Consider the following 14,500-nt stretch of genomic DNA (forward strand, 5'->3'; position numbering starts at 1 on the left):
CTCTGGAAGTGACCCCAAACAACCAAGTCAGGATTGAGCACTGTGAGATGGTGAGAGGTATATTTAGAGAGGTGACCCTCCACAGAGGACTAGCTGTGCTAATCGCTTCACCCTCTTTTTGAAACTGTCACAGTATCTGACTCCATACTCTGAGATCATTAGCCACTGGACCACTTTTATTCCCCAAGCATAAGATAATTTCCCAGATAATCTTCCAAATATTTTACATTTTACTTCATTTATATATTATTCACATGTTGTCTATTACAAGAAAACATCACCGTTCTTATTCAAACGCTGCAGAACAGTGAGAAATGGACTAAAGATGCTTCACATTTATCAAGTACTTAGTGAACGTAATCTAGTGTGTTAAGCATATTTACATGAACCGTATCTTTTGAATCCTTACAAAACACTGTAAAACAGATATTGTGTGTTTTTCTATGTACAGATAGAGAAACCAAGACTGAGGCAGAAAATAACTTACCAAAGGTTGCGAGTGGCACAGCTCAAGTTGAACATAGGCCACAGGAAGCCAGAGCCCCTGCAGATACCCTCAGGATGCGTGCCCCCATTATGATGAGACCAGAAAAACCCACAACTACTTGGCAGAGTTGATAGCCAACATAAGCATTCATTTTTCAGCAAAGACATTCACTTATGAATACTCATGATCACAAACACTTGCTTTTTGGGTCTAATGTTAATGGGTCCCTCATGTTGTTAATACTGGAAAGATTTTTAACATGACACCCTTGCATTCAGAAAGGTACACAGATACTTGATTTCTATGGGTGGAAAGTACAAGAAATTGATACAGAAATGGAAGGAGCAATGTACAAAGCCAATTAAAACCTTGAAATCACAGACTCACCGTTAGGAAGGGACCTCTCAGGACCAAGAGGAGAGCTGTTCCAACTCTTCCGCAGCATAGCTCTGGCTGCTGACAGCCAAGCTTCTACAGTGGCTTGTTCTCAAACTTGAGTGTGACCAGAATTGCCTGGAGAGCTTGTTAAAACACAAATTGCTGGGTCCCACCCCTGGAGCTTCTGATTGTGGGATCCGAGTGAGGTTTGAGAATCTGCATGTCTAAGGCGCTCCCAGGTGATTATAATAATGCTGATCCAGGGCCATGCCTTCCAGATCTAGACCAAGTTCTTTGTTTAAAGATGGAGAAACAGGCCAAGCAAAATGAAGTGACTTGCCCAGCATCACACCACCAGTTACTGACACAGCCAGAAGTCAGAGATATGGTCACTGTTATTCCTCCTCTCCCTCTTATTCCCCATTTAATTTGTTTGTTTTTCCTTTATAACCACTGGATGCTTGTCCATCACTAGAGTAATCACACTGAAAAATAGAGGAGGGCTGTGCCTCTACACTAAACTGTCTTGAAGTCATACTTAAATGCTCCTTAGTTTTTCACTCTTATATTTAATAAGCACTCTCATGCACTCTACTTTGCTGCTGCTACTGCTGCTAAGTTGCTTCAGTCGTGTCCGACTCTGCACGACCCCACAGATGGCAGCCCACCAGGCTCCCCCATCCCTGGGACTCTCCAGGCAAGAGCACTGGAGTGGGTTGCCATTTCCTTCTCCAACACATGAAAGTAAAAAGTGAAAGTGAAGTCGCTCAGTCGTGTCTGACTCCTAGCGACCCCATGGACTGCAGCCTATCGAGCTCCTCCGTCCATGGGATTTGTCAGGCAAGAGTATTGGAGTGGGTTGCCATTGCCTTCTCCAGCACTCTACTTTACCCAAGGTCAATACAAAAAATTCATGGAAAGCCTCTTTTTTGAAGTCAGGCATCCCAGTTTTCCATGCAAACCTTAAGACTCAGGTTGCTTCTCCATGTGACTCTCACAGTCTGTGTGTCAGTGACAAGAGCCCGTGTCCAGCATTAGTCCTGCACTGTCAGTCTTCTGGCCTCAGGTTATTTTTCAACTTCTTGAATGAGGAGCACAACCTCTTAGGTCCCTGTTAAAACTCCAACTTTCTAAAGAGTTGAGTCAAAGTGGAAGCAAAACGTGGCTGAAAGCAAAGTGAGCTCGAATGACAATGAATTCTGTTTAAATAGCACTCCCATTACACACAACCACTGAGAAAGAAACATAGCCTCCCAGGAGAATAACGTTCCAGTGATGATGGTGAGCAGGTGGGACGAGAGGTAGGAAGCTGGGTTTGAAAAGATGGGGCCCAATGAATCAGCACATTCACAGCAATTCATTCTGTTTACCCGCCCCCTTCCCCTTCTGTCCAAAGTATAAACAGATCCATGACACAGTGAAGATGTTTTAATACCTCTTTCATTTATAATGATTTCTCAATTCCGTGTAACAAATAGACTAGAGAGGCAAGGATGCTTGAGCATTTTTACAAGAAAAGGCGCTGTGAAGGGACACAGGATATTGCTCATTAAAGGAAAATTCTCTCCTTCTGTCGCAGCAAAACATATGCCAACCAGGAATATTATGAAGCCAAATTTGTCCCCATTTAGGTAAAAAGATGAAACTGTCAAAATAATACAGCACTATCATTTTGGAATTAAGACCTGTCACGGAACAAAGGAAACTATCGTAGGTGCATAATCTTCGGAGAGTCAAGGTCAGAAGCAAGTGGGTCCTTCTTATTTTATTCATTTTTTCCACAGGTACAAAAAGATTACATCTAGCAGATGGAGGCTTTTAGCATAAAATAATCTCCTGTGGCTGCATTTACTTGCAACAACAAGAAATATACAGCTACAGATGGCCATCTGTTTCTTCATTTTAAGGTAGAGGGCAAAGAAAGTTTTTCAACTTTAGTTTTTTTGACTTTACGGAATAATCATTATTTTTAAGCACAGACATCATTAACAGCTCTCACATTGTCCAGCCTCGTTCAGTCCAGCCTCCCCTGACTTCTTCTTCCAGTTCATCCCAGTACACCAAGAAGTTCCTTCAGCCAATCATGTCCTCAGAGAGTCACTCACAGTTGGAAGACCTGGCACAGCAAAACAGAACAAACAAAAAATGCTGCCCAAATAGCCAAGCCATGAACCTTAGGGAGAGCAAGCAAAATTCAAATGAATGCAGTTTAACTAGTTAGATACTAGTCTGGGGTTTTCCACATGCCAATTTCAGAAGTCAGGTTACAGAGCCAGCTTGGAAAAATCCTAAACACTGAGAGCAGGGGTTATGGGATGACATTGCAGAACTAACGCTGGACGCAGGCTCTTGTCACTGACACACAGACTGTGAGAGTCACATGGAGAGGCAACCTGAGTCTTAAGGTTTGCATGGAAAACTGGGATGCCAGGTTATCCCAATTTTCTCTTTCCCACACAGAGACTGGCAAGGAGGACACAATATCCAGACACCCTTTGCAATTACCTGTATCTTTCTAGGGTTGTCACTGCAAGAAAATGGATTGGGGTGTGTATGCATATTCCGTCACTCAGTTCTGTCTGACTCTTTGCAACCCCATGGACTGTAGCCCCCCAAACTCCTCTGTCCATGGAATTTCCCAGGCAAGAATACTGGAGCGGGTTGCCCTTTCCTACTCTAGGGGATCCTCCCGACTCAGGGATTGATCCCGCGTCTCTTGTATCTTCTGTCTATCTTTACCACTGTGCCACCTCACGGGCAATAACTAAAACAATTTTGTTTCATTTCTCTGGTAGAGGTCTGCAAATCAGTAAACTTACATAAAGAAGCTAACTTACCTAGACAGCATTTTTTCTCCTGAACCAAATTAACAGATGCAAAAGACAAAATTTCCTACTTCATGGTGGTATAGTTCATCCTCAGTTGCTATGAGATAGGCACATTCTAAAATACCCTCATCTCTTTAGATACACATTAGGACAAAGCATTTAAGCTAACTATGTCCTGGAAACTAAACATATGAACTTATTACTGACTCTGAGGAAAGTCATGATGGACTTTTCTAACTAAAGGAGTACCACCAATCCTATGATAAATCTAAGGCGAGGCTCACTGCTTTGCCATACTGACCCATGTCACCCCTTCTGCTTTTTACACTAGGCCGAAGATCTGTCCTTCTGTAACTTCAGAAGAGCAAGCCTGACCTGCTATAAAGTAATACTTTGGCCACCTGATGCAAAGAACTGACTCATTGGAAAAGACCCTGATGCTGGGAAAGATTGATGGCAGGAGGAGAAGGGGATGACAGAGGATGAGATGGTTGGATGGCATCACCAACTCGATGGACATGAGTCTGAGTGAACTCCAAGAGTTAGTGATGGACAGGGAAGCCTGGCATGCTGCAGTCCATGGGGTTGCAAAGAGTCAGACATGACTGAGTGACTGAACTGAACTGACTGAACCTTGGAGCTCCATAAGTCAGTATTTTTTACAGGCCTATTCTTTGCACCAATATTTGAACACAGTTATGCCCTACACTGAACTTGTGCTGGCCTGTAACACCACTTCATGCAAATAAACAGTGGCCCATTACTTCTCCCACTGCTGGGCATACACACCGAGGAAACCAGAATTGAAAGAGACACATGTACCCCAATGTTCATCGCAGCACTGTTTATAACAGCCAGGACATGGAAACAGCCTAGATGTCCATCAGCAGATGAATGGATCAGAAAGCTGTGGTACATATACACAATGGAGTATTACTCAGCCGTTAAAAAGAATTCATTTGAATCAGTTCTGATGAGATGGATGAAACTGGAGCCGATTATACAGAGTGAAGTAAGCCAGAAAGAAAAACACCAATACAGTATACTAACACATATATATGGAATTTAGAAAGATGGCAATGACGACCCTGTATGCAAGACAGCAAAAAAGACACAGATGTGTATAACGGACTTTTGGACTCAGAGGGAGAGAGAGAGGGTGGGATGATTTGGGAGAATGGCATTCTAACAGGTATACTATCATGTAAGAATCGAATTGCCAGTCTATGTCTGACGCAGGATACAGCATGCTTGGGGCTGGTGCATGGGGATGACCCAGAGAGATGTTATGGGGAGGGAGGTGGGAGGGGGATTCATGTCTGGGAACGCATGTAAGAATTAAAGATTTTAAAATTAAAAATAAATAAATAAATTAATTAACAACAACAACAAAAAAACTGATCTGGGAGACAGTGTGGATTTTGTTGATTCTGAGCATTTAAGGATATTCTGAGAACCAATATTTTAAGGTTCTACAACTGTGCTCTTCTTTGCAGTAGCAACAAGCTACAGGTAGCTGGTTTTAAATTAATTGAAGTTACATACTTTTTTCCTGATTTTAATTAATTTATTTTTTATTGGAGGAGAATTGCTTTACAATTTTGTGTAGATTTCTGCCATATATCAACATGAATGGGCCATAGGTACACATATGTTCCCTCCCTCCTGAACCTCCGTCCCACTACCTACCCCATCTTACCTGTCTTGGTTATCACAGAGCACCAGATTTGAACTCCCTGCATCATACAGTAAATTTCCACTGGCTATCTAATTTTACCTATGGTAACATATATGTTTAAATACTACTCTCAGCTCCTTATTCACTATTATATTGCTGTATCTCAGGTCCTCAGTAGCTGTGGCTAGTGGCTACCATAATAGACAGAACAGCATAAAACATTTCTATTATTTCCAAAGTTCTTTTAGACACAGCTGCTCTAGAAGCTTAATTTGGAAGGAATCTTTTAGGACTCTTGAGTTTTACTTACCATTTAGGACTTCCTGTATGAAATCCCTAACAGTCTGGAAAAAATTTCTAAGAACAAATCCACTAAGATGTTTAAACCCTGTATGAGAGAAGTTTACCAAAGTGGTTAAGACCCCAGGTTTGAGGGTTAGAGCTTCATTTGAGACCTAGTTCTTCTACCTGCTGGCTGTGTAACTGAGCTTGTCTCCTCAACTCTGAGCCTTGGTTTCTTCACTGTCCATGGCCCGTTCACAGCCTCTCCCCACATCCACCTATAGTAACAGAGCCCAATATATTTCAGGAGTTAGAAGGATGGGCCCCATTCCAGTCCTTGGGGATGCAGTTCTGTAACGGGTTGTTAGGGGGAACTCTGCTGGGAAGGACGCCCATGCTCAAATAAAAGAACACCACCTTGGGAAAAGAAGAATTTTGACACGTCCATCCTGTGGTCATGTATGGATGTGAGAACTGGACTGTGAAGAAGGCTGAGCACCAAAGAATTGATGCTTTTGAACTGTGGTGTTGGAGAAGACTCTTGAGAGTCCCTTGGACTGCAAGGAGATCCAACCAGTCCATTCTGAAGGAGATCAACCCTGGGATTTCTTTGGAAGGAATGATGCTAAAGCTGAAACTCCAGTACTTTGGCCACCTCATGCAGAGACTTGACTCATTGGAAAAGACTTTGATGCTGGGAGGGATTGGGGGCAGGAGGAGAAGGGGACGACAGAGGATGAGATGGCTGGATGGCATCACTGACTCAATGGACGTGAGTCTGAGTGAACTCCGGGAGTTGCTGATGGACAGGGAGGCCTGGTGTGCTGCAATTCATAGGGTCGCAAAGAGTTGGACACGACTGAGTGACTGAACTGGACTGAACTGATCCCCTTCGTGCCTACTATATGGACCTAATGCCTCAAGCTAGTTTATGTGAGAAAAACAAATGCCTATGTTTGAGCTTCCATTAAGTTTGCTTGCTGTTACCTACATCCAAAAGCACTCCAAACTGATATTTCATCTTCTATCGGTTAGTATTAAGTTTAGCTGTTTAATTCCACTCCTGGTTATATACCCAAAGAAACAAAAGCACTAATTCAAAAAGATACATGCACCCCAGTGTTCACAGCAACATTATTTACAATAGACAAGATATGGAAGCAACCTAAATGTCCATCAACAGATGAATGGATAAAGATATGGAATATTTCTATATATAGCTTCCCAGGTAGCGCAGTGGTAAAGAATCTGCCTCCCAATGCAGGGGATGCAAGAGATGCGGCTTCAGTGGCTGGGTCGGGACGATCCCCTGGAGCAGAAAATGGCAGCCCACTCCAGTATTCTCGCCTGGAAAATTCCATGGACAGAGGAGCCTGGCAGGCTACAGTTCATGGGGTCACAAAGAGTCTAACATGACTGAGTGACTGAGAAAATATACATATATATCCATATACTGAATATTATTTATCCAAATAAAAAGGAATGAAATTCTGCCATTTGCAACAACATGGATGGACCTGGAGGGTGCTACACTTAGTGAAATAAATCAAATAAAAATGAAAATTGTACATTACCACTTTAAAATGTGGAATCTAAAAAATAAAATAAATGAATGAATGCAACAAACAGACTCGCAGTTGTAGAGAACAAACTAGTGGTTACCAGTGGGGAGAGGGGGAAGAAGGAGGGACAAGATAGGGTTAGGAGATTAACAGATCCAGACCACTATATGTAAAATAGATAGCTACAAGGATATACTGTACAATGCAGAGAATACAGCCAGTATTTTATAACTTTAAATGGAATATAATCTATAAAAATGTTGAACCACTGTGCTATATACCTGTAAATAAGGTACTATTGTAAGTTTATGTAATAATGTACTCTATTTCCATTTTTTCAAGTTTGGCTCTTTTAACGGAAGACCTCAAATAATGGAAGTTGTAAAGATAGAAGTTAATTTCTATCTCAGGTAAAAGGGATCTGAAGTAGACAGTCAAAAGAAGGTATAGCTCCATAGTCATCAGGGCCACCTGCTTCTTTTCTCTTTCAGCTCCATCATCCTAGCCTTTGGCTTCCATCTTCAAACTTATCTATGCTCCTCGATGGCTATTGGAGTGCCTGCCATCACACAGGCATGCCAAGAGTGGATAAATAGGCACTTCTTCCGTATGAATTAGCTCCATTTAACAGCCAGAACTACTCAGATGTTCCTCACAACTCTCTCACTTATAGATCATCTGTCAGAACAGCGACGTGGCATACCTGGTTACAAAGCAGCCTGGGAATGTAGTCTTTGAGCTGGGAGTCACTGCCAGCACAGCAAAAATCAGAGTTCTGCTACTTAGGAATAAAAAGAGACTGATTCTTGGGTGAAAATTGTTGTAAGATAAAATCAGCTAATACAGATTGTGTTTGGCACAGTGCATGATATAGAGTAAGCGGAATAAAAGCTGAGGGTAGGGTAAGAAGAGGGCAAAATATCTTATTATTACTTTTGAGTTGCCATATAACCAGTTGGTCTTTGTTCCTTTAATACAGTACTCCCCAAACCTTACTTATTTGTGGTTTTCCAAGATTCATATACCATCCATGCTATTACTTACTATTTTCTTTATACCCATTTGCCTTTTTTTGAGGTATAGTTGGTGTGAGATATTATATAAGCTTCAGATGGACAACATAGAGAAATAACCTTGACTTTTAAACTTGAATCTAAGTAAACCATTTCTAGAAATAGGAAACCAAAATTCTCCTAGTATAAAGAATAACTGTTGTAAAAATGTTCATTTGGGATATTCCCTAAAACCATCTCATGTGCCACATTTCAGAAAACATTTCCCTGTTGAATTCTCTGAAATAAATGACTTCTGTGATTGATTGCCTCAAGTTTGCTTTGGTCATTAATCAATCTCTGCTGCTATTTATTTGCTTCATCTAACACTATAAGATGGAGATTATGCCTTAAACATCTTTAGTAATTAGCAAAACTGCTCATTTCTTTAGGTTCAACCAATCTTTAATAAAAATTGGGGGCAAGAAAAACATGCTTATGGGACTTAACAGAAGGCTGATGCATTCAGCAGCTTTTGTTTTCTCTTTTTGAAGATCTAGACAAAATCCAATTGAGGAGTAATTATTAAACATGGTGTCAACTTCAAGTATGTTCCATATCTTCTCTTAACAGTCTCTAACTGTTCTGTATTTTGCTTTACCAGAAAACTCCTCAACATGACATTCAGTGATTTCCATGATCCCTCCCTCCATTCCTCCACACAGCCTATGTTCTCGTCAGAGCACACCCAGCATTCTCAAGGCCCCATTCTATTCCTTACCTGCTACTGGCATTTTGATTCCCTCATATGTAAACTGGAAACTTTGCCTCCTCCCCCACTTAACCACTATGTCCATCAAGAGAATAAAATAAGACTATATTGTGAAATTTCTTGGAGAGGTGTGAGTCAGTATAGTGTCAGATGATGTCATCTAAGTCAGCTGCCTTCGTGATGAAGCGGTTCTGAGTATGGGCTCCACACTCAGAGAGCCTGGCTCATGACTTTTCATGTGCTGTGTGACCTTGGAAAGTTACTGTACCTCCCTGTGTCTCAAAGTCTTCCTTTGTGACAGCACTTAATACCACACGGGCATTGTGAAGATTCGAAGAATTAATACACATAAAGCACCTAGAACAGTTCCCTGCACGTAATGAACTCTCGGAACATGTTAGCAATTATTGCTATTATTGTCTCCAAACAGTAGACTCTATTCTGTGCTTAGTCACTCAGTCATGTCTGACTCTTTGTGACTCCATGGACTGTAGCCCGCCAGGCTCCTCTGTCCATGGGATTCTGCAGGCAAGAATACTGGAGTGGGTTGCCATGCCGTCTTCCAAGCCATCTTCCCAACCCAGGGATTAAACCCAGGTCTCCTGCATTGCAGACAGATTCTTTACTGTTTAAGCTACTAGGGAAGCCCAAGAATACTGGAGTGAATAAACTATCCCTTCTCCAGGGGATCTTCCGAGCCAGGAATTCAACTGGGGTGTCCTGCATTGCAGGCGATTCTTTACCAGCTGAGATACTAAGGAAGCCCCAAAGTGACTTTCATGGGATGGACATGCTACATTACTTCACTCACGTCTGACTCTTTGCAACCCCATGGACTATAGCCCACCAGGCTCCTCTCTGTCCATGGAATTTTCCAGGCAAGATTACTGGAGTGGGTGGCCATGCCCTTCTCCAGGAGATCTTCCTGACCCAGGGACCAAACTCAGGCCTCTTGCATCACAGACAGTTCCTTTACCATCTGAGCTACCAGTAGGCTCTAGAGTCAGGCAAAATTTGGTTCCAAATCCTAGCCTCATGATTCTGTAGTTAGTGATACATAAATAGGTCACAAATCTGTATGGCGAGGAAGTGGCTCTTGATCCATCTCCCTGACAGACCAGCTCTCTCCTCCCAGTCCTCACACCTTAGGGAGCGAGAAGCAAGCAAACGAAGCAACAGAACCTGGGGAGAGCAGATCCCCACAAACCTAGACTGACTTGGTCATTTAAAATTCCTAAGGTAAGGCTTACTTGCTTTAAATATCAGTGTGCTGTTATGGATTTCCACTCCACGCCTGTTTTTCTCCAGGACGACACTGACTGGGAGTATGGCAGGCAGACTTATGTAAACCTCAGGAGAAGTAAGTCCCACCTTAAGTTCTATGACCTAGGCACCTCACTGGCCTCACTCCAGTCCCTGCCCTGGGGCAAGAGTAACCCTGGTTTCAAACTAACTTTTGAGTATGAGCCGTCAGTTGGGAATCTCACAGTTACTCTGTCCCTTGAATGTTCTGCTACTGCTGAAATCAGTGTCTGATACACCCCACAGGAAGGTCTCCCTTCTGATATTGGCCTAGGGAGGTTCTCTAGTTGACTTGATTCTCACCTCAGCTCTTACTAAAGCTGCTGTATCATATCTTTTATCTAAAGCCCAGGAATAGGCAGTCCGCGCGCAATCTCTATAGCGCAGAGCTGTTGTTGCTGTTGTTATTGTTTAGTCACTCAGTCGTGTCCGACTCTTTTGCAACCCCATGGACTATAACCTGCCAGGCTCCTCTGTCCATGGGATTTTCCAGACAAGAATACTCGTGTCTTTTGGACTCTGTGGGAGAGGGAGAGGGTGGGATGATTTGGGAGAATGGCATTGAAACATGTATAATATCATATATGAAACGAGTCGCCAGTCCAGGTTCGATGCATGATACTGGATGCTTGGGGCTGGTGCACTGGGACGACCCAGAGGGATGGTACAGGGAGGGAGGAGGGAGGGGGGGTTCAGGATAGGGAACACATGTATACCTGTGGTGGATTCATGTTGATGTATGGCAAAACCAATACAATATTGTAAAGTAATTAACCTCCAATTTAAATAAATAAATTTATATTTTAAAAAAAGAATACTGGTATGGGTTGCCATGTCCGTCTCCAGGGGATCCTTCTCAATCCAGGGATCGAACTTGTTTCTCTTGCAGTGGCAGGCAGATTTTTTACCGCTGAGTCACTTGGGAAGTGCAGAGCTGATGTTCCTTCAAACCACCAGGGTCCTCTGAAGAAGGAAGGAATGCCAGGGGTCCCTCCACACCACAGGATACCAAAGCCAACTGAGAAAAGCCAAGCATTGGTCATCTCTTTGCCCAACCATGCTGGGTTACCAAGGTTCCTTTGATGCAGCTGTCCCCCAGTTTGGAGGATGGAAGACTGGAGACAAGCTCTGCCCAGAGCCCCAAAAGTGCCTTGAGTCCAAAGCCCATGACCTTGTACTCCCCGACTGACCCCATTACCCTCACTTGCTCTATCCCAAAGTCCTCATGGGGAGATAGGGGCCCACAAGCCCTGTTCTGTTGCCCTTGCACTTCTCCTACATAAACCCTGGTCAAGAGGAGTAGGTTCCTACCTTTATCATCAGACTTAGCCATATGCTCCCAGGCTGGATGCTGAAGACCCTTGCCTAAGGTGGAAGAGGTGTCTTCATCTATGGAAGGAATGATGATCTAAATTTTCTAAGTCTTCCTCTTGATATGCTAAAAATAATAAAAAAGTAAATAAATATCCTACCCTCCTCCATTTCCTCTCCCTATACTCCCTCTTCTAAAACATGGCTTTTAATCTTACTGTTTTGTCCCTAAATCTTTTATTGAATGTCAGAGCTGACTAGCTTATTATCTTCGCATTTCTGCTATAATGTTCCTTACACCTTCTCCTCCCACCTGAAGTAGATGAATGACTCAAAGTCAACTGGGGAGTCAGTAAAGTATATGGAAAAGCAAAAGAAGAAAGTGCATTCAGTTTCTCAAAATATGACCCCTGCTGCATTTATCACCTGGGGCAAGTTTTATAATTTCTTATTGGAGTATAGTTGATATAACAATATTATATTCATTTCAAGTGTACAACATAGTGATTCAACATTTATATACATTATGAACTGATCACATTAAGTCTAGTAATGGTCTGTCATCACACAAAGTTATTGCAATACTATCGACTATATTCCCTATGCCAAATATTGCAAGCACATGACTTATTTTATAACTGAAAGTTTGTACCTCTTAACCCCCACCTATGTTGCCCACTCCCCCACTCTCTACCCTCGGGAAGCCACCAGTTATTCTCTGTATCTATAAGTTTGTTCCTGTTTTGTTTTGTTTGTTCATTTGTTTGTTTTTTACATTCCACATTTAAGTGACATCATTTGGTATTTCTCTTTCTCTGTCTGACTTATTTTTCTAGACCATCTAGGTCTACCCATGTCATTGCAAATGGGAAGATTTATTTTTTAAGGCTTGGTAGCATTCCATTGCATATATATGCATTTATATATATTATATAAAATTTATATTATATATAGGGATACATGTACCTTTTTGAATTTGTGTTTTCTTTTTTTTTAGGTTCAGTTCAGTTCAGTCGCTCAGTCTTGTCCGACTCTTTGCGACCCCATGAATGGCAACACGCCAAGCCTCCCTGTCCATCACCAACTCCCAGAGTTTACTCAGACTTGCATTCATCGAGTCAGTGATGCCATCCAGTCATCTCATCCTCGGTCGTCCCCTTCTTCTCCTGCCCCCAATCCCTCCCAGCATCAAAGTCTTTTCCAATGAGTTTTTAGGTAAATGCCCAGAATTGAAATTGCTGAATCATATGATAGCTCTATTTTTAACTTTTTGAGGATTCTCCATACTGTTTTTCATAGTCGCTGTACCAATTTGCATTCACACCAACAGTATATGAGGGTTCCCTTTCCTCCACATCCTCACCAATGCCTAATACTTGTGGTCATTGTTTTAACTGGAGGATAATTGCTTTACAATGTTGTATTGGTTTCTGCCATACAACAACGTGAATCAGCCATAAGTATACATATATCCTCTCCTTCTTAAACCTCCCTCCCACCTTGCTGTCTTTTTCTGACAGGTATGAAATGATCTTAGTATAGTTTTGATTTGTATTTCCCTAATAATTAGCAATGTTGAGCATACTTTCATGTGTCTGTTGGTCATCTCTATATCTTCCTTAGAAAAATATATGTTTAAGTACTCTGACCATTTTTTAGTTTTTTTTTATTGCAGTACAGTTAATTTACAATGTTTTGTTAGTTTCTGGTATACAGCAAAACATATATATATGTTCTTTTTCTCATTCTTTTCCATTACAGTTTATTACATCTGCACATTTTTATCAGATTGCTTGGGGTTTTCACTATTGAGTTGTGTGAGTTCTTTAAATATATTTTGGATATTAACCCTTCATCAGATATATCATTTGCAAATATTTTCTCCCACTCAGTAGGTTACCTTTCCATTTAATTGCCAGCTTCCTTTTCTGTGCAAAAGTTTTTTAGTTTGATGCAGTCCAATTTATTTATTTTTGCTTTTATTTCCCTTGCCTGATGAGATAGATCCCCAAAATAATAATACTAAGACCAGTGTCAAAAAGCATACTGCCTATGTTGTCTTCCAGAAAAAGCTTGGTTTCAGGTATTAAATTTCATAATTTTTTGAGCTCTGGTTTCACTATCTGGAGAAAAAGAAATTATAATGGTTCTAAACTACAGAGTATTTGGAATGATTAAATTTTTGAAAGACTTGTAAGCAAACAGTCATAGCAGTATTATTCATAATAATCCAGAACTGGACACAATCCAGATGCCCTTTGGTTGGTGAAAGGACAAACAAAATGTTGTGTATCCTTACAATAGAATACTATGCAACAATGAAAGTGAATAAATACTGATACGTGGTACTGCTCTGATGAATCTGAACAACATTACACTGAGTGAAAGAAGCCAGACTCTAAAGACCACATATTGTACGATTCCACTGACATGCAACATTCAGAAAAGAGAAACCCATGGCAACAGAGAATAAGACAGTTTGAGGCTACAAGGTGGGGTGATATGGACTGTAAATTGGCACAAGAGAACATCTTGGGATGATGGAAATGTACTAAACCTGGTTTGTGATAATGATAGCACAACTCTATAAATTTACTAAAATCAATGAATTGTATATTTGCTATGATGAAACATTATGATATGTAATGATACCTGAATAAAGTGTAATTATTATTTCAAAAATAATACATGTGTCTTTACACACAGAGAGGAATATATGTGCATTCATGCACACACACATATATGTATACACACAGTGCCTGGCACAGAGTAAGAACTTAAAAGACGTTCATCACATCTGTTATCATTATTGAAATGTTTATTTATTGTTATTAAACCTCTTGTTTCATATCTTTTATATAGTTATTGCCCTAAAATAATTTAAGAGGCTATTTATGTTTAGAGGATT

Source organism: Capra hircus, chromosome 7, assembly GCF_001704415.2.
Source record: "Capra hircus breed San Clemente chromosome 7, ASM170441v1, whole genome shotgun sequence".
Taxonomy (NCBI): domain Eukaryota; kingdom Metazoa; phylum Chordata; class Mammalia; order Artiodactyla; family Bovidae; genus Capra; species Capra hircus.